The 27,331-nt window shown below is 38.0% G+C and overlaps 1 protein-coding gene across 4 annotated transcripts in view; it reads left to right on the top strand.

The window, feature by feature from the left end:
* The window catches only part of nlgn1 (neuroligin 1), a 427,486-nt gene that overhangs the window by 144,765 nt on the left and 255,390 nt on the right, over positions 1-27,331 (top strand). The window lies entirely within an intron of this gene.

Raw genomic sequence — 27,331 nt, 5'->3', positions numbered from 1 at the left:
TTATGTAGGTATGTACACTTTTTGCAATTGCATATGTTATTTAGAACATACTAGACCATTTTCAAAGAAAGACGTCGTAATTACTGGGAGTGGGATGATGATCAACACCTGATATTGATGTTTCTTTCACACATTTTTGCTCGAATTCGCTGTCGTGGTTCCTGTATTTATACTACAAGACCAACTGACAGTCAGGGGGCATTCGTGGAGATCAGGACTCAGTCTTGTTACCAGCCCATATGTTTTATAATATTATATTAATATGTAATATATTAATATATTAGAAGCACCTTTCTTGTAAGAGCAAATGTTGATTAACTCATCAATTATTGTTACCTATATCTGTTATATTCTGGTTTATATTGTCATCCTACACAGCCTTCTGTAACTACTCTTACACTGGCACCTAATATCCAAAAGGATTTTCATGAATCAATTTTGGCCAAGGGTTTCCACGAAACAGCATTGCTTTTTTGTGTGGTTAGCACAATTTAGGTCTCATACTGTCTGAGCTAGCTTCATCATTGTCATGCTCCAGTTCTGATTTAAATGATTTGAATCATGAATAGCACAAGAACCATCACCAGTAGCCTCAGGCCTATTATCATTTGCTGTAGTCATTAAATCTCTGAAATATCAAAGAAACACTAACGTTTGCGCTAAGTTTGAAACTCAGGAGTTGCGCCACCACATTAGTATGACTATAGACAGATTGTGTATGTATAAATGTGTACATTGAAAAACAATAAAAGAAGATGATTGTTGATCATCTCAGGTCAACAAAGCCCCTACAAGGCATTATATTTCTCTCACACAAAAATACCAAGCATTGTAAGCAGTGCTTTAGTAAAGGATCATTAAAATTAAATGTATTGTGGATGCAAGAAGGTGGTCTGTGAATTTTGGGAATTTTTGGCAATCTAATCAGTAATCATTGAGATAACATCAGCAGAATGCCGATGTTAGAAGAAACCATGGTTGTATTTTTCCACCTGAATTGTTGTATATTCTTGTAAGGAAATCATGTTATTTCAGCTTCCCCGTGCTGGCTGGTTCTTCCTGGCCGCCTTAACAGTTGACATGTGGTCCAGCTGTTACAATGGACAAGGACAAATATGAGTTATTAATGGCGTCCCTTGTGATCTCCAGTCCCGAATTTACAAAAATAATTAAGATATTTCCCGGTGGCTTTAGCTAGAGAGGCGTATCACACAACATAATCCTGAATCTACAGGAACATCATGTGCTTGAAGTAAAACGTCATGTTTTAAATTAACCTGTTAGTGTCTTTAGTGTAATGTTTGTGCTTTTGTGCTTCTGGTTGCTGGCATGTTTCCAAGTTTAAGCACCACTCAAATCTAGAAATACCATGTCAGTAAGAGGTTCCCAATATAGTTTTGTTAGAAGAGCACGTTTTGTATACCACACATGTGCATGGATAGTTTACTCAGGGCCTTAATCCTCAGTTTTACTGTCCTGTACCAAATAATGGAAGTTTAATCACAACAAACTGCTTTCCAAACAGAGATTAATCAAATTATTAAGCAAAGCAAAGAAATAAATTTAGAGTACTTGATGGGGAGAATAAAGCAGCTACAATCCAAAGCAGACTCAAGTACGATCTGGTTAATAATAGAGATTGTGAATTGGCAGAAAGTGTCTGTGCTGCTGAGAGCTGAAAGTGGAACCAGATATATTGCCAGAAAATATGAATGTGCCAACATATTTGATTTACTCTGTCTGAGAAAGTTGATGGCAATCTTGTGTGTCTCATTTACTCAGCCAGCTACTTCTAGAATAACATTCTCTTTTTTTTTGTTTTGTCCTTAAGAATCAAGGAGTATGTATATAACAACAGAACCAACGTTAAATCAGTGATCAGTTGATCTTCAAGTTCTTGGACATCAGGGATATCAGTTTCTGCATTATTCATACTTGGGAATAAACATACAGTCTGGCAGTAGCTTGTGCATAAAGGGAGATGTTGCATCAAAAAGGATAAAATTAAAGCTGCAGTAATCAAAATAAGGCAGCTAAAAGTCAGCGTTAATTTGTGGCTAACCCATTATGCCACTGCTTCCTATTCTTACTGTTGACTTACAGATTTATACTATCTGAAGCCTGAAAACTAAGCCAGGATGAAGGACAGAAGTCTAGTTTCCTCTCAAATCACTTGAATTATAATATGCTGAAAAGTCAGTATGGAATATCTTTAATATCTGCAATTAAGGACTGTCCAAGCCAATTTGCATGACATTAATAACACCTTCACTTGGACTCAGGACACTTTTACTAAGCACATGTTTATCATTTCTCATCGAAAATTAAGAAATTATCGTCTTCAATTAGATAAAAGTGTAATATGTCGCAATAAATAAATAAACCAAAATGCTACTAGCAGCAAAGATCTTTAAAAACCAATGAATCCTACCTGCTCTTATTAATATATGGATTTCCTTTATTAGATCCCTTGTAGAAATGATGCCCATTTAAAAAAACAATAAATTCCACCTCCAGTCCCGTCTCCCAGAAATTATGTTCCTATGCAAACGGCATTATCGTTTCCATAGTGAAATAAATGCATTATCTCCTCGAAGGATAAGGCTGTGACATAGGAGGAAAGGCTACTGTGCCACAAAATCCAGATAAGTACGCAGGAGAGGAGGTTGGAAGCACAAGTCAGCCACAGGTCTTTCATCCAGGAGAGCAGGATTCACGTCCCATGCAGGATCATTATTCTAAGGGTTTCATTCATTCTGTGTGGATAGCTTTAGGAAAATAGCATGGTGTGGGTTTAAATACGACCCTTTCACATCATGTTTGAAGCTTCTCCTTCATTCTCTGGGTTAACAGGGTGAGCAGTCCCTCCCCATCTTATATATGATCAGGTGACTGAAAAGGAGCGGCATGGAAAGCAGTAAAACAAATGGCAAAAATATGTTAATTAGAACCTTACTTGTGATATGTCACAGATAAATGTAATCTAGCAGAAAATGTGTCTCCCTCAAGTGCAGTTTAGTTCCACTGGAGCGTATTTTTTGGAAGAAAGAGCCGGCACCACACGATTTATGCCCAATGTCAATATTAGATTCAATTACATCCCTTGTTTTTAGAACGTAACAGATCCATCACAAACCTAGAATGAATGCTTGTCTTTTCGCTTTTACTTTCTCTCACAACTTTTACCAGAAATTGGGCTTGTACTTTTATTAACCTTGGAAATGGTACTGAAGCATTGTGTTTGAACTGAAAGGAACTATTTCATGTTTTAGGTGATATGCAGGTTATACACAAATGCGCTGGCCTTGTACGAAAGTATACAAGATAACATCAGTGTGTAATATATAGATCAAATTCACATTCCTTGGTTTAACAATGTTTTGTAGCTGAAGTCCTGGAGACCTCCGTGCGAGTAATTTGTCATTTTATGGAGTGGATCTCAAAATCTGTGCAATAAGAGATGCTCAAATGAGAGAAAGGCTGAAAGGGTTATTAAATTATTTGTTGGACACAGTGTTCACATCAAGGGAACGAATAAATAATCAGAATATGTGCAGCTATACCTCATTATGTTGCCATCACTTTAAAAGAGGCTATTTTGCTATGAGCTGTATGGAAATTTACTTCAATGAAATTTGCAAAAAATATTTCTGGATTTAGTATTTTAGTATCAGTGTTCTTGTCTTGTGATTGGGTGTGGCAAGGTTGGTTTTGAGCTGTATTTAAGCTTTGTTTTACCAGCAGTAAAGTTCAGTACACTATGAATTATACAACAGAGTGCACAAAACCTCTTAAAGTAAAAGGGATGTAGTCAGAATTTAACAGTCGCTCTGTTTAAAACATTCCAAAAATGTTGAATAGGTTCAGTGCCTTCGGAATTGGCTGTTTGTTGCTCGGTCAGGTAAATGTCAAAGAAAGAGGGAGAGAACGTCCTTGACTGCTTTGTTTAAACAGTTTTCCAACCTTTTGTTTTTCTAAATGGTGACACACACATCCACTCACCTAAACTCCAACTTGCACTAACACGCACATACATGCGAGCTCCTGTGCTCAAGGTGACAGCATTGATAGTTGCTCATACATATTCATGACACTTGCATTACAATAAATAAATAAGCAGCTTATTTCTTCTTTCCTCAATATTAAATGAAGGACATTTGAACCTTTGGCGCACTGCCAACACAAGCCACTGTAGCTGCGGAAAGGGTGGGCGATACAAATGCCATAACATTGCCCCATTTTTAAGATTCATCTCACACAAAAAAAAGAATCAATCTTTTCCTTTTTTTTCGCTCCTTTCCTCTTGTCTTTTGCACTTCATCGCTACAGCTGTAGCAGGGACACATTTTGCCTCATGCATATTTCAGACATCGCATTGTGAACAACAGAAGTAGACACAGCGTGGTGAAAAGTAACAGCTTTTCCCGTAGTTTCCATTTCACTTGTAGTCATTATTTATGGGGGCCCTTTTCCAAAATGGCCGTACAGCTACGTAATGCATGAAGCTATTTGCTTCAATGATGATGGAGAGGCAGCTGTAAACTGAACATAGGCAATGATGTTAGCCTATGCACACAAACAGCCGGTGAAGGAAAATGAGAACTACTGAATGAATTATGACGTTGTTTCTTGTGCACTGCGTTCCTGTTATGATCATTATAATTGTAAGGTGGATGGTTGTTGCAGTCTGAGTCAGCAATGTATTGTGAAAATGGCAAACCTTGACCTGGAAAAGAGGGAAGAGTAAATAAGAGATTTGGAGATAAATTGTTGTTAATGCGCACAACAAAAACATTTTTACTCAAAGATTTACAAAATGAAATGTTTTAAACAAAACCTATGTAATGCTAGGTGACCATAAGGTGCTATTGAAATGCACATGACACATCGAATTCTCCTTCCATTTCCAAGACTTTCATAATGAAACGAGTCCACTGAGACTGCAATGTGACCACTATTCTCTATCGATTCATTGCTACATTTTTTTAATATAACCCAATAAATATTTCTTACCATAACTTATTAACTATGACAAATTGTTTAAAGATTTCATCCGTTGGTAATCATACAACGACTGAGCAGCCCAGGCGGAGTACTGTGCTCTCTGAGTGATTTTCTTGTTTATACTGTACTGCAATTTCTGAATGATTGTGAAGATATGCTGTTAGTAGATGAGTAATCATTTTAGAGAATGTATCACATGCTATCCAACCCAAGGTCACTGATCAGATGAGCATTTTGGTAGCTGTGGCTCGGGTAGTAGGTTGGGTTGTTGGCTCGATACTCCTGCAAGAGGGAATGGGAGAAAACAACTTAGCTTCAAATTTCTTAATTTCTTTTGAAATTTTGCTACCAAAATGTGGTTTATTATACACTTTTCTGCAGGATGAGCAATTACCAGGCATCATATTTTTATACTATTAATTAACCCACTCAAGTGATCTCAATACTGAATTATGATTTCCCCATTATGACAAAGTGATGTTGACAAGCTATTTTGGGAGGCAGGAGAATATTGTGCTGAAAATTCTTCTCCTTAGCAGTTCATTATTTAGCTGGCCACTGTGCATGCTAATTATTTAGCGTTTGATGGTTGTTGAGTTCATGTAAAAACAAGTTTTGCATCATCTCCAAAGCACTTCAGTGAAAACAGAGCTGAAACTGCTCCAGACGTTCTCATATCTCACATGGTAGCAAGAGCAAAAGAGCTAATTGGCTGCATGTCTGCATATTTACTCAAATTTAATTCTAATAAAGTCTTAAAGATGTGAGTGTGCTGCATCAAACATGGATGCTGATGCATATTAGTGCAATCAGGGAGGAAGAAATCTATTGGTACTGGTAGGCTTGGTACCTGTTTACTCTGGAAGCTTGCTCAGGGTTTGTGATTGCATTACAATGGCATGCAAACTCATCTTGATGTCCTATGAAACCTGGCTGAGATGCCCGACTTTCTCCTATAACTAATAGTCATTCTGTTAATTAGTTTATTTATGGAAATTCCGTGCCATCTCTTTATAGCATGGTATTCTGTAGAATCCTACAGCCCTTTCCAACAAGCTCTAGTCTAGTGCAGGGGACTATGAAATCTGCTGCTAGGGGCTGCCAAGTCTCTTTAATTATGCTGTGATGTTAAATTGGGTATGGTGGAATAGAGCAAGTTGCTTGCTGTAATGCTGGCCTCATGCCCAGGTTCATTGTACCCATAGATACATATGGACTACCACTGCTCCCCAGTCCTTTACAGGGCTTTTTGGCACAGGGAAGTCTTCTAAACTTAGTATTTCACAGTGTAGTGATAGAAAAATGTCACAGTTGACATCTCTGTTGCAAAGCTAGCATTATTACCAATCTGCAAAAAAATAAATCCATTGGAAAGTGTGTATTTTTGGCTTCACTATACCCCTGTTTGTCCAGTCTAATGGATTCTGCTTAGAGGCAGGTAATTACTAGACTGACAGGTGTATATGTGTGTGTTCATACATATGTAGAGGCGTAAATGTCTTTCTTTCCATGTGTTTGTGTGTGTGTTTGGGAAAGTAAATGGATAAGGTGATACTGGACCAGATGGTGTGTTCGATGCTCAACACAGGAGCCAAGATGTCACCTTAGTTTGGTAATGAGACAGCGAGCGGTGTGGTAGGGGCAGTGAGGTGGTTATAGAAATTTAAAAGACCTATTGAGCTGTGAAAAAGCTGTGAAAGCATACTTTCTTTGGCTTCCATTGCTGCAGTGCCTAAACATTCCAATACAGGTTTTGCATAGTCTTTTCTGGGTGATAGAGAAGTAATCTCTATACCTAAGCATGAGTGATGTCTCATGTTTATGATGTATATACAGTAAAGCTGTCTCATATAGGGAAAAACCTTTAGTTTGAGTGCACATGAATGAGCTGTAATGCTGTCAAAATGTCCTTCATTAGTGTCATTGCCATATAAATAAGCCTTTGAAAACAGATTAGTTTCGCCGGAGGAGGCTCAGCAGCATCCACTCTGTAGAATCGCACAGCTTGTCACATCTCACACTGTCTGATTATCTTGATTTTTAATTTTAAGACTTAAAAATATTTTATTTTGGAACCAGAAATCTCTGCCGTGCCCTCCTCGAGTGTCTTTCCTCTGCAGGTTTCTGTTTACTGACACTTGAGCGGATGAAAAGTCATTAGCTGTCCCAAATTGCTACCTAGTGTCTCATCTGTAATATTTATGTGCTGTACTAACAAATACAGGAGAATGATACAACACCTTATTGCCACAATAAGGAGTAATTAGATGTAATTTACTGTTACATGATTATGCTTGAAGGCATATTTACTCCAAAGGTGTGATGGACCAGCCTTGGCATGAATCTGTCTTTCTTTTTCTTTCTTTCTTTCCCTCTCTGTTGGTCTTTGTCAGTTTACTGTGTGAACTTATTTCAGTTGTAGCCTGCCTTTTAACTTTGTGATGTCGCTATCTAACCTATATTACATTTTTGTTCTATGAGTCCTGATGTCAAGATTTCAACTGTAAAACAGCTTTGTTTTCATGTCTGTGTAGATTCTCAGACATCCATGTCATGGCAATCGTACAGCTTCAGCAGAAATCAACTGGCCTTCTTTCAAGTTAGAACTTCTTAGATAAGAGGTGAAACGTCTTCAAGAACCTACATGAGAAGTCCAGTTGATTTCGGCTGAAGCTCCAATGAACTTTGTTCTCACTTTGACTATTATTGATTATTGAGTTTATTTGGTTGGTATTACGTAATACCAGCATGATGGTAACATCTTTTTATCTTCAATTGAAATGAAAACATAAGCAAAGTCCAACAAAGTTTATGGTTCATTGTTGAATTACCACAAGAATCTTTCAGTGCTTGATCAGACACATGGAGATGTTAGTATTGACTCATTAATAATTGCAAAACCAGGAAGCTAGTCCTCCACATGCTGGAAATGCCTAAAAGTTATTTAGGGTATTAATGGGGTCTGAACTATTTTCACGTAGCCATGTTTCTGTACACCACACAGCAGTATTTCTCACCAGCACCGTTAGTGCAACCGTCTTATGGTACAGTAATCTCATATTGTCCAGAATAACAGAGATGAAATACAGCTTATACCTTCACGTCATTGCATTATTATTCATCTGCATCTCCTCCTCTGATTTCTACACTGATGTCTATTGTTGTTGGGCTGGTTGCTATGCAACAGCAGCAGTGCTATATGAAAGTGCCAGCAATATATTATTTAACTCTCCAAACCCAAAGCAGTTTCTGGGGTACTTTTTGCAGTATGATAAAATAACAATAATAATAATAATAATAATAATAATAATAATAATAATAATAATAAGAAGAAGAAGAAGAAGAAGAAGACGAAGAAGAAGAAGACGAAGAAGACGAAGAAGAAGAAGACGAAGAAGACGAAGAAGACGAAGAAGACGAAGAAGAAGAAGACGAAGAAAGCTGAATATGTAATTATTTAAAACTGAAGGCTGGAATGGACTTATTTACATTTTTTTGAAGTGTTCACAGATGTTACCAATACTGGAAAATAATGGTGGCTCTTCATACTGTAGATGATTTACGGATTTTTAAAAGTTCACTCCTACACTTGTCTCCTTTCTGCTCCATGTAAACACAGCCTGCAGTTCAGCCTAATTCACGTGAAAATTCCATTTTTGTCACATCAGTGTTCATCCTGACTGAGTCACTAATAGCTTTGTGGTTGCAGAATAAATATTTATTAATTTATTTAAAAGATACTTAAGAATTTACAGGATCTGCAAAAAGAAATTTGCTTATCTTTGATCACATTCTTAGTGTAGAATACATGTGTTTTGGGGAAACATCACCTTTTAAAGTTTAGGTTGGGTTATTTTTCCTGACAGAACACATGCTTACTTCAGAAACTGTCAGGGAATTAAAAAAAAAAACAAACAAAAAAAAAACAACAACAACAGCTCCTGATTATTTGTTTCGTTAGTTTCTGTCTTTGAGAAATTATGTAATTGTGATGATTTCTTTGGCGAGCCTAGAGGCTTAATGAATAATCACCTTTATGTGTCAGAACTGGTGTTACATATATATGTATATAAGTACTGTATATGTGAGATTTGAACCACACATGATTCATTGCAAGAGGAGAAAATTAAACCTAAGCTGTACTGCAGAAAAATGTGAACGCATTAAAATCAGGTAATGTATGTAGGACAGCAGACTGCAGGCAAAGATCAACGGTTGTGGGTGGAGGTCAGTTCAGTAAACTAAAACCGAGCTATCCGACAGCGTTTCAAACTCTCAACCAACATCCAAAATGTAATTACTTACCATTAAAATGATGGCAGCCTTAATATACAGTATTTAAATGTCACGATTGCATTTTCTATTAAAAATGCAGAAGTTTTCTAATGACATTTGCAACGGTTACTGACTCAGAGTAGCGACATTGCACTCATATTGCATCACTATACTAGATCAGGCTACTTTATAATGCAAGTGTATATTTCCTCTATTTACAAAGTAAATATAAAGGGAATATATTATATATTATCTATTTCTTTCCTATATCATTGCCAAATGATGTATTGTGTTAGATCAGTTTTTGGACAGCAGTATTAGCTTACAGCCTGAAGAGCAAATACAGTGTACTGACCTTTCATTTAATTTTAGAATTAGTCTGTTAGGAAGGTCATAGTGACATTGCACTTACATTCTACCATTCCATAACATCTGGCCTGTTTGTATTTTTTATCATGTGTCTTTATTTACACATCATTAGCAGTGGCATACAAAATAGCACAGGGTGACCCTTCATTTAAATTTTGAATTGCACTGCAAGGAAGGTTAGGATTCCAAATTATAGGCAAAAAGACAGCCTGAGCTGGGATGATATTAATAAATAATAAATCAATCAACCTGAATAGATCCGTAATAGAATGGATACCCCAACAGTTTGACTTCTCTTATTTACGATGGTGATCTTGTGACTTTTGGTCTAACAGTAGCCTCAGCATTTTGTTTTGTTCAATGTTTTGGAATTCCACCAAATGCTTCAAAAAGCGATGGCATTCCCTACAGCCTGACCTGTAAGTTGTGTGCTAAATAGTGTTAAATAACAGATGCCAGTTTGCTTTCACCTTGAGCTACGATGGCAAAAATGTTTTCCCTGCGAACATCTGTATATTATAAATGTCATTGTGAAGATGGTTTTACTACAAGGAAGGATAATGAAATATGGTATTAGCTGCATTATGGGTAGGATTCAACGGTTTTTGGAGCTTTTGGATCTATATTAATCACCAAAAATGAGGATCTCTCAATCTGCTGCATCATGTTTGACAACTAAATAGGTGAAGTAAAATTCTGCAATTTAAATGATCAAGGTTATGGCTGATGTGATGGTTGCAGACTTCAGTTTGTTATGCAGTTTTGCCAGAAATGTAGCCTTAGAGCCACCTTTGCACCACTGCCTTGGCATGACCACAATGTGAGGTCGAGTTGAGTCACTGTGGGTCCTGTATAGTTCACGCTTTCAGTCGTCTTACCAAACCTTTGTACTGAATGTTATAATACACTGTGGACTAGTTCCCTTCTCTCTTCTTCTGTCCCTAAACCTGTCTCACTGTATTTATCTATTTCTCCAGAGAAATTTATTTGGAAGTCGACATCATTAAGCACCTTGACTCATGTGCTGCTGGGCTTTAATATTTAATTTCACACCAAACGAGGGGAGGAGGAGGAAGGAGGAGGAGAGGAAAGAGGATGGAAGATCACAGGGGTGGATATGTTTGTTAATTTTATGTGCGTTTGGGGGTGTGTACAGTCATCTCAAACTAAACCATGAATCCTTCATTGGCCCACCCGTTGCCTACAACAACAGATTTGCTGTTGTGTGTGTGTGTGTGTGTGTGTATGTGTGTGTGTGTGTGTGTGGTGATGAGAGACAATTGTATACATATACTCATTATTGTAAATCCAGTAATTAGCCTCAGTAGCGTATTGAGTCAGTGGCTATAATTGGGCCCTTAAACCGGCTGCTGCTCAAATATCTCCTTGTGCATTACATAAAGATGCTGACATACGCACACACAAACACACACTGGGCCTTATCGAAACTTCAAGGAAGGCATGCAGGTATGTGCATTCCTACACACACACACACACACACACACACACACACACACACACACACACACACACACACACACACACACAAAGGTTCAGCTCAACATAAACAGTGTTCATGGACCAGTGTGCTCAAAGATGATGTGCTCAATATTCTCTCACTGCCAATATCACAAACACACACACAGGCACACACCCAGTGAGACACAACTGTTTTGCTTCGAATGCTGTATCGGACATTAGATCTGAATTCCATGGCCACCTGTGTGTGTGTGCTTGTGTGCGTGTGTGTGTGTGTGTGTGTGTCAGCACACAGGAGACAGCAGTAGACACCTCAGCAGCTTTAGATACACAGCAGCTGTCAATAACTCATCACTTCTTTCATTAAGAGTATTGGCAGCCAGTCAAATAGGCTGTGCGTGTGCGTGTGTGTGAGTGAGTGTGTGCGTGTGGGGGGGGTCCTCTTCTGTTCTTGTGTGTTCGCTGACTCTTCGACTGCTGTTTTGTTTTTTTTTTTCCTTTTTGTTCATTCAAGGCCCATTTAACCACTAACCTACCGTGTGTGTGTGTGTGTGTGTGTGTTGGAAATGCCCACATGGATGTAAATGTAACGTCCAAGAATGAGTGTCAGCATGCAGTGTGTGTGTATGTGTGTGTGTGTGTGTGTGTGTGTGTGTGTGTCAGTCCATGCTGACAGGTGAAAGCAAAGGTGATGGATAATGTGTGGTAGCGTGCAGGGGATTGATGTAGGTGGAGGAGATGGTGTATTAAGAGGCCATCGGTAAACACATTTGCACCACTGAGAGAGAGAGGAAGAGGTGGTGACGGAGGTGGAGACTGAACAGAAGCCAACAGCTACGAACAAGAGATCAACAGTGAAGTGGTCTAGTGGGTAACCGTCCAGATAACGCCTGTGTTTATACACATTTAAACATAGGACTCTAAATGTGTAATGGTCGTACCAGCACCAACAGTCAGACTAAGTCACTACACTGGCAATTAGTTGTTGTTTTTTTTTGCCAACAAGAGAAAACAAAATACTTCAGAAAATGTGTTTAAATTAAGACGATCAAAAATGTAGAGAATAATTTTCATTAGACACTATCAAACCGCTAGATACATTTAGTTTGGCATCAAAAATGAAAGTTTATTGTGATTAACTTTCTGAACCCTACATGTTTCTTGCCGTTTTATGCTGCTGACACATTTTTACTCACAGTGGGCTCATTTTTCGCTGCAGTATAAAATCCTGCACCTCTATGAAAATGGCACATCTATTGCTAGAAGTAGAGAGAACTCAGTATCTTTTGTGCAGTTTAACAAAGTTCTAATGTCATAAATCGTACAAAAAATATGTATTTGACAAAAATTATAATTCAGCTGTAGGGATGGCACAACAGTTAAATCTCTGGGCTACTGATCAGAAGGTCAGAGGGTCAAACTCCAGTGTTGCCACTGTTGGGCCCTTGAGCAAGGCCCTTAACCCTTCCTGCTCCAGGGGGGCTGTACCATTGCTGACCCTGTGCTCTGACCCGGGTGGGATATGCGAAAACAATATTTCCCAATGCTGTAAAATGTATTCATGACAAATAAAGGCTTCTTATATTTGTCTCCCATCTTCAATTTAAACACAGCCTGCAGTTCAGCCCAGTTCAGTGCAAATGTATCAGAATTTTTGTGCTGACTGTTCATCACAGCTGAGTCATGAATAAGTCCCTTCAGGATTTTGTGGGCATTTTTCGAGATCATTGCAGCCTAAAATGCCTGAATTTGCGGCAGCTTTTCTAAAAAACTGTGATGTAAATTGCAATGTTTTAAGTGTATTTGTTGCGATAAAATTGCGGGAGACAGTGACAACTGCTAAAAAGTTGCTTTTTTCAGCTTTTAGAACGTATTTCAACTTTTTAATTGGCAATAACATGCTCAAATCCATTTACACAAGCTTGCACACCACGGTGGGAAATTAGCGCCAGCCAGATATTGGTTTAACATGAAGTGGTTGGTAGATTTAAGGCACAAAATGATAATTTACAATTGAATGAGTCACATTTGGACATATCTGTCAGTGAGTTAAAAAGTTAATTTCACATCCTGGCATGCACGTATTCACACACGCTCACAGCTTGGCACGTGTGGATTGGACAAAAATGCAAGGCCGTGCAGAATTCATGGAGATTGTTTGAATTTGTGTGAATTGTTGTGAGCACAACATCACAAATTCATGGGGAGACTGAGTAATGACATCTAGTTTGCACAGAGGAGTGCAGGATTTTTAATTTATTGCAGAATCTGGTGAATGCCAACAGTTTTTTAGCAATTTATACAGTGACGTCGATGAAGTATCACGATTTTGAACTTGCATTTGGTTGTTTTTCCACAATAAAACCAAAGGTTCTGCATAATAGTTCAAGCACTATTTTTTATTTTTTTATTTTTTTAACTGTTGCTCTGATAAATGGTGTAATTTTGGTAATTGTTTTAAAACAAACTACATTTTGAATGCACCAGTGGATTATGTGGTTTAAAAGGTTAAAGCAAGAACACCGAGAAAGCTGCCTGTATTAATTTATCTATGTTTTTAGTGATGGTTCTTAACAGTGTTGTCCACAGCTTACAATATAGATGCATTCTTCTTCAATTCATTAAATTGTTGCACCCATCTGAAGGCAGCAGGATACATTTGCTGATAAATCTGCAACCTCCAGTTTAAGAAATGCCATGCCAGAGCAGAATTTACCTTAAATAAATCATATGGCTGCTACAAAAGAGCCTGACGCACCGGCATACATATCAGAACGACCGCTTACAGCTCAGTATTCTACATGTTTATGTGGATATTGTCGGATTACTATGCTTCATTAATCTTGTGCATCATGGCTTCCTTTTTAAGTATATATATTTTTTTTTACCATGTGGCATCTCATGATTTACTCTTGAAAAACCCATTAATTATTGTGATTTGACAACTAACTGTGTAAAAGAGGGAGAAAAAACTGTTGAATAAATGCAGTTAGTCATTTCCATTTGTTGAGTAAATGTTGTCATATTTCACTGTGATTGACTCAGCTGTTTCGGAGCTGTGAGACCAGTGATGTGACTGTCTGAGAGCGCATTTATGAATTACCCAACATCTATCCACTTCACGTATGCACTTAGTGCTGCTGCACATACATGAACCTAATTAGCTGTGAGACTCCCACAGTGTCTGCATGCTCAAGAGCTTTCTCTCTGCAGTAGGTTTTTAGCTTGCTTCTTCTAATAAAGCTCAGACATGATTTTGAAAAACACACTGGCATTGGACCTTAAAAACCAACATCAGTAAAACCCTAACTTAAGCCCACAGGGGATTTAAAACCTGTTTAAGTAAAAACTGTGGGGGTTTTTTGTGTTCTTGTTCTTTCCCCTTATTTGTCCATTCCCCCTGAGCAGTGACAAGGCCCTTTGCATGATGCGCAAGCTTAATATCGCCAAGGGCCCAAACTCAGCCTTTCAGGTCGTTGTACAATGTCTAAAATTTGCATTCCTTACACAAGGCGAGTTTTTCCTCATTTGTGAAAAGCTGACACTTTGTGCGAGCCTCAAGGTTTTTATCTCTGACGGTAGCATCACAAGGGAGAAGCTGCAGATGGACAGGCGGCTGTCGGCAGTACTCTGCCTGCCATCATGTTCAAAAATAGAAAAAAAAAGGGATTGATGGATGGTGTTGATTGGACAAGAGACTGAGGTAAAGAGAGTAAAGGAGAGAATAATGACAACATGCTTGAGGGGGGAAAAGATGACTTCAGAAGGCATTAAAGAAATGAAATATAAATTTAGTGTTCTCAAATGTATTTCACCTACAATCAGTATCAGCATATCCCTTAATTCAGCTAATGAATGTGAATTGTTAGCTTTTCTGCAGCATGTGTTACAGATGGTAAACGCAGATGTGTGTGTACATGTCATGCCTCCCAAAACTGCATCAAACCTCGCTCTCTGCTGAAGAGGGTAAAGACATGCTAACTTCAGGTTAAAAGCCTTGACTAGCATGCAAAAATTTACATAAGTACATTATGTGTGCAAGAGCACAATATATGTATATCCGCTCCCTTCTGCTTTCCTTCTAATTAGATGACTTTAATTTCATAAATTTATCGAGGACAGTCTGCCTGAAGAGGTGTTGAGCTGCGCACTGTTATTCAAACAGACCCTGATATTGTTACAGAGCACAAAAGCACACTCAAATCCTCCCAAATTCCTCCGAGCTCATTGCTTATGCACAAACTGAGGTTTTGTGCGAGTGTTTTTGTAGATTGACAGCAGTCTGAACTTTGTAATGAAACACATTGTTGTGCGCTAGACCGATTCCGTAATCATGTGTCTTTTGTGTTTGTGTGCACTCTCCTCACCTATCCCATGTGCTGCCTCTTTCTAGTGTTCCCCAGTGTGCTCGCAGATTAGGTTATTCCATCAGTTAATGTAAAACATCAATAATTCTATATATACCACATCAATAATTCCACATGAGGGAATACAGGGATTCGAGGGAGTGCTAGAAGGTGAAGGAGATGGAGCAGGACAGGAAAGAAGAGAAGCATCAACCTTTGTTGTCTTCAAATCTGTCAAGGCATTTCATTATTTTGAGTATTTCAGTAGCATTACTTACATATTCCTGTCTTCAGCATTCAAGTCCTGCTTAGTTTAGTCAAGACAGCTGTTTAGATATTGTCAGGTGTGGAGGAAGAAGCTAGAAAACCAGGAGAACCTGGAGCACACCCGTGGTTTATTTGCTTACCGCTTACTTAGTGCCAGTGGGCTGTTTTTAAACACACATCTGATCAACTAGAATCTCTCTCGCTCCCTTTTTTTTTCTCATGTATAGGCGGTGGATAGAACATAGTGAAACCCAACCTCAATGCTCTTTATCTCAGAACTCACTAGTAGGTTTCAAAGGTCTATTTGTCTCATTTTTTAAATGTCAAAATTACACCCTTTACCAGAGTCAGAAACTGTACAAGCAGATGCAATTGTAAGTCTTTCTGATTATTATTTAAGTATCCATGTGTGATGAGCATTCCCACTGGTAAAAAAACAAAACAAAAAAACAAACAAAAAAAATCCAAGCTTAAAATGGTGACAGTTCACCAAAACTAATCTATTCTAGATGTCTAATTTAAACTTTTTGCAAGTGCAAACATTTTCTAGTAACAAAATTTGGTTCAAAAAAATTAATTAATTAAAAAAAATTTAAATAAATAGTGCTTCTCAACTGAATCGAGAAGCTAAAAATGACTCAGCTGCAACCAATAGCCATTTGACAAAAAAATCATGGAATATTTTACTGAAGTGAGAAGTTAAAAAAAAAAAAAAAAAGCTAAGTGGAAGCAAATTATCCATGGAATATAAAAGAACCACATTTTCCACAGTATTGGTAACACTTTTGGGCACTTGGAAAAATGTTGTGTATTTTGATACATTATTTGAAGTTTTTTTTTGTTTGTTTTGTAAAATATAATCATTATATAAATCAAACTTTTTAAAATTTGTTTTCTAATAGTTGATGGCATTATAAATTCCTTATACATACATATACATTTGAGGGGAAGTCATCTTCCTACATAATGAGCAAACTACCTTTTATAGAAAATGACACTAAAGTGCTTCACAAGTAATTCATAAAAATATCTAAAAGGTTTTTATATATATTTTTTGGGACAGATTGAGATCCAGGGACTCTGAAGACTTTACCAAATGACTCACATCATTGTCATACTTATCAAACCACTCAGCAGATCCTTATAACTGATACAAAAGCGTTTGAAATTGTCAAGTTTCTGCCCTTATTTCATCATACTTTCCCTTCTTCTATTACTTTTCTGGATGGACAAATGCCTGAGAAACGGAAGTCTGTTAAAGCTGAAAATACTGAGCGGATGCAACACAACATTATATAAACATAAATGTGGCTGGCAGTGGTGGGAACAGATTATTACTTCTTAGGAAGAATCATTTTCCGATGTTTAGGTAGGAAGGAGACAAGTGGGAGGAGACTCAAAGTTGTTGGAAAAAAAAATGAGACTGAGAGACGGAGAGAAAAGAAACCGGAAAAAAAGAAAGAGAGCGAGAGAGGCAGACTAGAGAGAGGAGATGCATCCCCCTCAGCACAGCTGGCCTCACTGTCATGTCTGCCTGTCACATGGGATCTGGCTAGAAATACTAGTTCTCTCTGTCTCCTCCAAACAGAAAATAGGCCACATCCTGTTCAACACAGCCACTGCATGGCACTCTTTCACAGTACAACATAATAAACTATATAGGACATGACGACAAAACATCAAAGAGAATTATTCACCGTGTGGGGATTGCAACAGAAAATCACCTGTTGCAGTGTTTATATATTCCGATGTACATATTATATATGGGTTAGGGCTTTCTTTAATCCTTTAATGGTCTTTAGAGCAGTAAAAGCTTGTTTAAGCTATCTCAGGCACTTCTGTATTAGCTCACAAATATACACATACAAAAGAGATGTCAAAAGTCACGAAGAGGGCAGAATAAGTCTTTTTTTGTGTGTTTTTTACTAATTGATAACAGTATGAATTTAAGCCTAATCCTATACATCCATTTATATCTGCTTTCACACAGCACCAAGGAAAAGCACACTTTGTGGCAGGATATGAGGAATGCAAATTTCAAATAATTGTCTTAATAACCACCAGCATTGTCAATATGTAATTGGTTATTTGATGAGTCAAGTTCAACACAGTGGACAATTGCCCTGTGCTGCTATTGTCATTTGTGTCAAAAATATACTATGGCCACAAAGGCAACTCTGTAACATGAGCAATTGGAATATAGGAACACTGTCCTTGATGACCGTGACTCATCTTAAACACACATCTAATTGTCAGCATTTTCCATGCAGTTTTTTTTGGCATTCCCCTCTTCCAGGGCTTCTGCGATAGAGCTGAAAAATGTATCACAATAAAAATGTTTAAATTCAGTCTGTCAATAGTTACTGATTGATATTAATCACTTACTTTTAATACAGCCTGGGAGAAAATGAAAAGTTATTCTGAGCTTAACCACTCTGCTTCGAATTTAACTACTTTCGCTTGTTTAGTCAACGTGTACAGGTGAGAATTTAAATGAGAGCACAACAGAAAAAGTATAACAAAGTAAATAAATGTATGTATTAAAAACAATTAAGGAAAAATAGAATGATTTAACCTTGATGCACATTCAGTTAGGAAAGCAAGTAAAATCTCGAGGTGCACAGAGGATGACCAGGGTGAAGTCACTATACTCTGCTCGGGGTATAGTTCAGACTGGCTTGTCTGAACCAAGGGTCACTGGACGAAGACCCTGCCCCGAATCCGCACACCCTCCAACATCAAAGCTGCCACCCCTTGGAGGAAACTGCTTAGAGTACATTCTTCTGGACAGAGGTGAAATGGAACATGAGATTTTTTCAGATCATGAAGCCCATCGTGCAATGGCAAGAAATGCACCCTGCCACTTTCCTCCAGGAGAGGTTTGCCGTTGTGGTCGGGGGTGAGTGGGCTAGTGTGTACTGATAAATCTACTCGAAAGCCATAAGAAGATCTATGGAGGTCAAAGGGACTTGATTATGTTGATATGATATGATAGGCTATTTATGAATCCAGGACGGGACATTCTTAATGTTTATTCATGCAAAGAACTTGCATTTTCGTCATGCACTTTAATGGTGGTTTGCTTCTGATTGTTGCATTTTAGTGAAACTATCAAACATCTCATGGAGCAACTTTATCCTTGCTATTGATGAAGGGTCTATTGGCAGTAGATATCGCTATTGTTTTATTACCTAGCCCTATATTCAGTAATGTTTTTGTCTTCAATAAAACCATTAACTTCCCAGGATGGTTTATGATGCAGAAGTTTTAGTAGCCATATGACTGTTCAAAACAGTATTGCGAAAAATGTTTACATTTCCCCGTTTGCTTGATTCTATTACAGTTGCCACATTTCGTGTGCCAGATACGACTGTGACTTTACATTGATAACTCTTGGCCAACTCGGACATGTACATCAGCATATGGTGCTTATCATATGATATCATTTTCTGTTGATAAAGATCATAATTCACTTCGGTCTTTATACTGTCTTTTTACGAGTGGATGTCAGAAGCAGATGCTGTTCTTCTCTGTGTTCTGTCTGAAGTGGCAGACTCACAAGCATTGATCAGGCTTTTGTAACCACAGCTCTCTGATTTGGATCCATTAAAGACTGGAAGATGAAGTGATTGTTGGGAACAGAATGCTGGTGTGGGGACTAATTGGAAAGCATTCTTCAAGGAACTTGAATTTGATTTTGATGAGTTTAAACAAGATTGTGGAGACTGATTTGTTTGAATCATTTGTTTGTCATTTGTTCTTATAAGTGCTTGTGATGTTAGATTCATGGTGGTACAGCAGGCTTTTAATTTTGTAGAGAAAGAAGAAAAAAGTAAAATCAAACCATTCTGAATTATGAAGCTTTTAGTTATTAATCTGCTTGTGTCCTCAGGATCAAAGCACTTAATGTTCTTCTGCCTGGATGTTAATGTGGTGGGAACGTTGGGTTTCCTCTTTTTATTACATTGTATTACGTTTTAGTTTCATCTTCATTTTGAAAAATAGTTATCATTAAATGTTTTTCATCACAGTTCTTATTCACAGTAGTAACCCTGGTAAGTCCTTATCCCTCCAGTCTCCCCAAAGGTCAATCATCTGCTTTAAATTAACATGAAAAAAAAACAATTGTGCTGTTGTGCTGATTGATCTCTGTGGTGGCAGGAAGGGACAGATGCTGAAGGACTATAAATTACAATTGTTTTTCTCAACTTACTATATCTGCTACCTGAAATAGCATGTCATTTGTTCAAGTGCTTTGGTCACTGCAGCACACATTGAGCCATAAATGAAGTTGGTGTCATGAAACTTAATGCAGTCATAGTAAAAATGTAACCTGTAAGGAAACAGAAGCAGTCTAAACCTCCTTTTGGACCAAAGTTACCAAACTTATAGGTTTTTATCAGATAGGACTGCTGGTTCTATACATGGAGTTGTTTTGTCATGGTGAGTATTGAGATTGCGGAAATGGCTCCTTCCTCCTTCTTTTGCATAGTCTGAAATGAGTGCCTGCAAGGACTTTAACTGCAGTCAGTATTGTACTTTATGAAGTGAGGGGTTTGAATGCTGGAGGCTTTCTACTGTGGTCTGTCAGCAGTTTGGCCCAGTAGATGAGAGGTGTGATAGACTGAGTGGTCAGGGATATGGAGATCAACAGAAGTTTGCTCTTAGACAGAAACCCCGCCTAAGTACAATTATGAATGAGCATGATAGTCCAAAGCCACTGAATAGACATATTAAAAATGCACTGCTTTATATATAACATTGGCAACTGCAATGTGCCATTTTAGGAAGACTTACCTTTATGTCAAGGGTCGAAGGAAAAGGAAAGGTGCCTACAGACAGTTAAATTCATTGTTTAATGTTTCACTTTCTAGACATAAGTATTCTGATAACAGGTCTAAACTTTGCAAAGTGAATATACTATTCCTAACTTTCCAGTTAAGCAGAATTGTTTTCTTTCCTACTTATTTCTGGTAAAATGTCTTCAAGTGCAGTTAAATTCCTGCAAGTGTTTTTTATTGCCCCTTGATAATTGGGAAGCTGCAGTAGGCGACTGTTAAAAATTTGAAGTAGACAAGCATCTCTGCACGCATTTAACAATCAACTAGCAAATGACCCCATTTAGTTTAATTTTTAGACTCCAAAAATGAGTTAGTTAGCTCTTTATTAAATCAAATTCTTCAGTTATTTGGTGTAGAATTAGTGTCTTAGTGAAATCACTGGAGCCTGAGCTGAGCTGGTGACCGAATGTCAGTTGTAGCAGTTTCAAAGCAGTTCTCCAATTCTATCAGCAATTCAAGAAATATGAAACTTCTGACAAAACATTCATCAATTTAAAACTAGAGATGTCCGATATTAGCTTTTTTTTTTTGCCAAAAACCGATATGCCGATATTGTCCAACTCTCAATTTCCGATTCCGATATCAACCAATACCGATGCCGATATATGTGGGCTTGGAAGTACTTCCAAACCACAGACATATTGTTAGTCAGGCACAGCAAGCTTGTTACTGCAGCCACACTTGCAGGGCTTAAAGTGAAAAATATTCCTAACAGTGAACTTTTTTCCTTTTGGGTGGGGGTCGGGGTACAATTTAGCTAATTAATAAGAAATGAAGATATCTGCCTTCACAAACTAAGAATGCAGATTATAGTAATACTAAAAAGATCAGTAGGTCGTGGCAGGTACTCCATCTGACTACAGCATGGTGCAAATATATTGTTTAGCACTCAACCAGTAATAGACATGGAAAAGGACACTGATTCACCTTTTAGCACCATTTACACTACTTATTCTGAAATACAACTATGCAAGTTACAGTCCCAAAATAAATAAATTTAACAAAAAAAAAAAAAAAAAATATATATATAGAGAGAGAGAGAGAGAGAGAGAGAGAGAGAGAGAGAGAGAGAGAGAGAGAGAGAGAGAGAGAGAGAGAGAGAGAGAGAGAGAGAGAGAGAGAGAGAGAGAGAGAGAGAGAGAGAGAGAGAGAGAGAGAGAGAGAGAGAGAGAGAGAGAGAGAGAGAGAGAGAGAGAGAGAGAGAGAGAGAGAGAGAGAGAGAGAGAGAGAGAGAGAGAGAGAGAGAGAGATTATAACAGCAAACTATAGTTCAGTTCAAATAATAACAAAAACATTAAAGTGCTCATTTCTTAAATGCTGGTGCCATGCCATGTGTATTTATAGAACCAATATGCTGATTTGACACGGATAGTTTTGACAAAGCATTTTTATCTTCACTCAGTTTTTTTACACAGATTAATAAATGGCTAAGTTCTGGTGAATGACAAGTCGTGTTCTGAATGAGCACACGTGTGTTTTTAAATCACAAACCCGGTCAGTCTGACGTCGGTACCTCAGCGGTGGCTGTTGCTCTCGGTAAACGAGTTATGAGTTTCAGAGCTGACAGCAGCTCTGTGGGTCTGACTCATGACGTAGCAGCACTTTTTGCCGTTAGTTGCGTACATGAGTTTTTTGAGCACACGGTACACAAGCAAGCACCAGGCTCCTTCTTTTTTTTTTGCACCAGCAACCGAAGGGCTTGGCCTCTCTGTTTAACTCTTCCAACCACGGGAAGTGCTGTTTATTTTTATTTACTCTGCCAGTGAACGCGACAAAGTTATGTGATGATCAGCGTACATTTGTCTTTCCATCTATTTGTCTGTGCACAACATTACTCAAAAAAGCGTAATGACGGATTTGGATGAAATTTTCAGGGAAAGTCAGAAATGACACAAGGACCAAGCGATTAGATTTTGACAGTGATGCGGCTTATTGTCTGGATCCATGGATATTTCTGTATCACTGTGAGATCGCACCACAGCGTCACTATAACCATGACAACAATGAACTCACCCGCAACTGGATCTCAATGTCTTTTTAAGACCCGCACCCACTCTACTTCCCATTGGCTAGTGTATTTTAGTTTGGTTGAGAGCAAAAGCTACATTCCCCTCATTCCATTGGTAGATGAACTTGACTGGCAATGTAGTCCTATCTTTTTTTTTTGAGCCAAACGCCAGCACAGCACACTGGAAATCCGGCACAGTTGTTTGCACACTTCAGGATGCAGTTTGATGATGTAATCATTTGCGTGCCGTTAAATGCCAGCGAAATCTAGGCATTATTTTATCGGTTTTCGTGATAGGCAAAAAAAACCAAAAAACAATAACGATATTGACCGATAATGCATTTTTATGCCAATATCGAGCCAATAATATCGGTGGGCCGATAATATCGGACATCCCTATTTAAAACCATTTTGATATTTACTTTACTACTATCGCACTGTGTTATGACTTGCATACTTTTTCTTATGGTTTCAAAAACATAGTTGAAATACTTTCGAAAACATAACAGTGATGTAGTCCTTGGCAAACAAACATAGCATTCACAGAAGTGTCAGATCTCATCATGCCATCTGCTTCAACACTCTGACCTCAGAGGAGTTTTCATCTGTAAATGGAAAAGACCAGGAATGATGCAGAGAATGAGAGGAATTCTTCATCACATGCAGAAAAAAATCAAGGATGTCTTTACCTCATTTTCATACATCCTGATATCAGCATATCAAAGCCCATCACACCTGGTTGAAGCCTTGTCTGTGCCTTCTAAAGGGAATGTCAAACATGAAAGACACAGTATTTGAAGAGTTAAGGCAGAACTGAGCTGAAATGTAATTTCCTTTTTTAAACTGTCATCACAGTGGATATAGACTTCTTAACTCCACAAGAGTTGAGAAATTGCCTTGAAGCATTGAAATACTGTTGTTACTTTGAGAAATCTTATGTTATTCCTGCACTGTAGGTCATTGATCAGAACTGTACATGTGAATGTACACTGTCACATGTATGTGACAACACTGTCGTATTGTTTCCCTGTTCCAACTATGGAAAAGTACAAAAGCCCTTATAGTTGCCGGACCTTCTGTGGTGTACCTTTCAAACTTTGCCAGGCTCCATACTATGTGTTGTTACTCATGATTCTAATGTCTCATTATTTAATTTGGTCTGTTTTGCCGAGTCACATCAGCTGTGCCCTTAAGATCACAGAGACTGAATCCGCTTCAGCCTGCACCTCTAAAAGGCTTCTTTCATTCAGGTGAAGAAATAAACTTTAGCTGGCAGATCTTGTGGGGATACTTGCAAATCCAATTGCAGCCATTGTAAGCAGGGTAAGTAAGTAAGTCATTATTTTCTGTCTTTAGTTCTTTCACTTGTTTAGTAAGTGATCACAGTAAGTGATCTCAGTCATTTTGAAATTCTATTAAACCTGCACAGCCAGCAGGTACTTGTTTTATTTTTTTGGAGTAAAGTTTACTTTTTTTTCTTCTTTTGGCCGCAAAATAGTTTGTCGACCTGTCAGCTATAACTCCAGAAAGACCCCTTTCAAATCTGCTGTAACTAGGGAAGGATGACTTTGCTGCACACTTGCCAATCTAAGAACTAATATTGTCTGAAAACCACAGTGAGTTTTCAAGAATCAAGCCATCAGATCTGCTGTAGAGTTCAGCACAGAGCTTGCTTGTTTTTAGCACCCAATCTGGAAGCCTGACACTTTGGGAAACTTGCAGAACTTGACAGCAGATTTGAGATTGATGTGTTGGATTTACACTGTGTGAAAACTGCATGCAGACCCACCAAGGGAACTTGTTAGTTATTTTTGTCTGCATCTGGCTAATGTTTTAAACATTATTCGTATTTGGAAATGCATCATTTGGAAAGTATACAAATAACAGTTTGTGATAAACTTTTTAATTGCATCATATTCAAAATCAAACAATTGTTGGGCAGTTTGATACAATGTGGATATGATAACCTTGACAAAATGCACTGAGAAAAGTTACTGCACGATCTTGTATTGAGGTGGACTGCATTTTGTATGTCTTAATTTTTGCGTTCAACATGGAAACAGATAGTTTTGAACCTAAGATATTGTGCATCTGTTATCTGTATGCCCATAACATCACTTATGTCCATGATTTAACTAATTAAAAAGGAGTTTAACAAATCCATTTCCTTGGAATTTTACAGCAGAGCTTTCGCCATCTAAATTTGCCCTGAGTAAGGCAGCATGGCACTACTTCTAAGACTGTACACTGAGTCTGAGATATAAAAAAGCTGCAGTTACAACATGGCCACAGTGATCCAAAAGGCTTGACAGATGTTAAAATAAAAGCACTGATATGTACCTTCTTCTGTCTTCATACTCAATAATGAGTTGTGTTTTTTTTTTTTTTTTTTTAATTTTGGAAAATTACCATATTTGTAGCTTTTCTATTCTTTCACCAGTTTCTCCTTTGTTTTCTTAAATTAGGAAGAACATACATTTCATTATCTATACTTACACATTTAATATTTTACATTATTATTATTATTTTTCACATTGCAGTATTGAAGTAAGTGGGGGAAGTATTTTGGCAACTCGGTGTCTCACTTTCTTGCTGTCCAACTTTCATAGTCCACCAGGTTCAAAAACACTTTTATAAGTGAGTCACAAATTAACGCAATAAGTGTTCTTTTATGATTTGTCTTTTATTTATTTATTTTTTATTTAAATATGTAAGACTTAATGTCAGACAGTGACAGGGCTTTTAATGTTTTTAAGGGACAATCTGCTTCCAGCACAACAAGAGCAATGATAAAAGATCAGACAGCTTTGAATAATTATAGCCAGGGCACTGTGTTAGGAGTGAGTGATTAACACAGTGTGCCTGTGTGTATTTGTGTGTACTTGTGAGCGAGAACTTGAGGAGGGAATGATGATTAACGGCAGAGCAGACCTTGAGAAGGACGGGCTGCCAGTGGGACAGATGACAGGAGATGAAGGGATGGGAGGAGGGACGGAATGGAGAGGTGGACAGAGGGCTACAGAGCCTCTCATTCTGGCAAATGACTGTTGAATGCTGACACTTACAATAGCAGTCATTTCCTTACCGTATTATTTATTTTCCTGCAGCGCATTGATTGATGATACATCATGTCTTAATGCCACAGCCACTGATAGTTGGTTTGGAAGGCAGGGTGCTATTTTTTCCCCCACGCTTTCCTACAACTAAACAATAGTGGTGTCACTTACTCAATTGTTCCTTCCACCAGGGCTTTTGAACCTTTTCGTGTCAGTAAATTCTTTATTTAGGTCTAACTGCTGTTTTCAGTTGGTCATTTATGGACAATGCAAAGAGAAGGAGAGAATACAAAGAGATGTAAAGCAATTTAACCTCATACTCTTTCATAGTGGGTTTAGTGATTTTGTCTTTGTGCTTGTGATGCTTGACTAACTAGGCCAGCGTATTGTGTGGGCTGAAACGTCTTTGCCCTCATAATTTAGAAAAGGAGAGGGCTGGGAGCAGTTGGGATGACATCTGATATTTAAGTTCAGCATCCAGCTAGATCGGAATCAGGTTTTGGCCTAAACTTTTGTGCATGCCAATTGTTCTGCCCCCAAAATACAACACATTTAAGACCCATTCATGACATTGTTGCATAGACTCAGATAATTGAAATGCCAGTGCTTGTTGTACTGTTTCGTGAACTTGTTTTGTGAAGATAAATACCTAGAAATACCATCAAATAATGGAAATGTCTACCATCCTGTGATTGAAGTGTTCTATTTTGTATTTTGAAACCTGTCTGTTTTCTGGCTTAGAGAAATTAAGCATATTCAAGTTAAAAGCAGTGTTTTTTAAAAAAAAAAAAAAAAAAAAAAAAACTTCCTATGGGAATTTGACTTGCCTCATCTTGACTTGATTTGACTTTATTATCCTGCTCTACCACATTGTGTTTTCTGTATTCATCTGAAGTAAGGCATCAAATGTATTCAATGCGATATATAAGATCTAGGATGTTAAAAATTAAAGTTTGAATTTAGTTACCTATATGCCTCACACAATATTTATCTAGTTTGCATCAGTTGAGGCATTTAGATAACAAACCTTAAGCATATAAGCCAATGGAGTCTAAAACATGTCTACCAGCAATACATAGAGGCAGTTTATTATTATTATTATTATTATTATGGCTAAGTCCTTACATAACCATAGTCCACTGATGCTTTCTTAAAGCTTTGATTCCTAAGAATTGGCATGAGATGAGTCCAGTGTGGTGTAGGAGTGAGGTGGCATGCCACTGCCTTGGATTGTACTATTCTCTAATCCATTTGTTCCAGGCACTCACATGAGGACTCAAGTCAGCAGCAGCAAAGAAAAGATTCCTCTTCACTCTCATCCACTGGGATAACACCATGGCTAAAGCACAGGCACCTAGAAAGGCTGTTGCTGTCCGCTACACACAAAATACACACACATTCACAGACATACTTGTATAGTCCCCAGTCATACACTCTGTCTCGGGGGCCAGACTTGGGAAACCACCCTTGTGTGAAAGCTCTTGGTTGGGGGCAACGCAGCCTCATGGAGTGAATGAAGTCTGCTTATGGTTATGTGTGGATGCAAACATGCGTGTCTCCAGTACAAGTATGTACAAAAATGTGTTTGCATTGGTTGAGCTTTGTGTAGCTCAGTTTGACAAAGAAGGAAGTGAGCTGGAGCAGAGTGGCCATATTTGGTAGCTAGCTTGACTCAGGGAGGAATAA

Source organism: Amphiprion ocellaris, chromosome 2 (assembly GCF_022539595.1).
Source record: "Amphiprion ocellaris isolate individual 3 ecotype Okinawa chromosome 2, ASM2253959v1, whole genome shotgun sequence".
NCBI lineage: Eukaryota > Metazoa > Chordata > Actinopteri > Pomacentridae > Amphiprion > Amphiprion ocellaris.
Note: the sequence above shows the minus strand (reverse complement) of the source record. Positions and strands in the feature narration are given on the sequence as shown.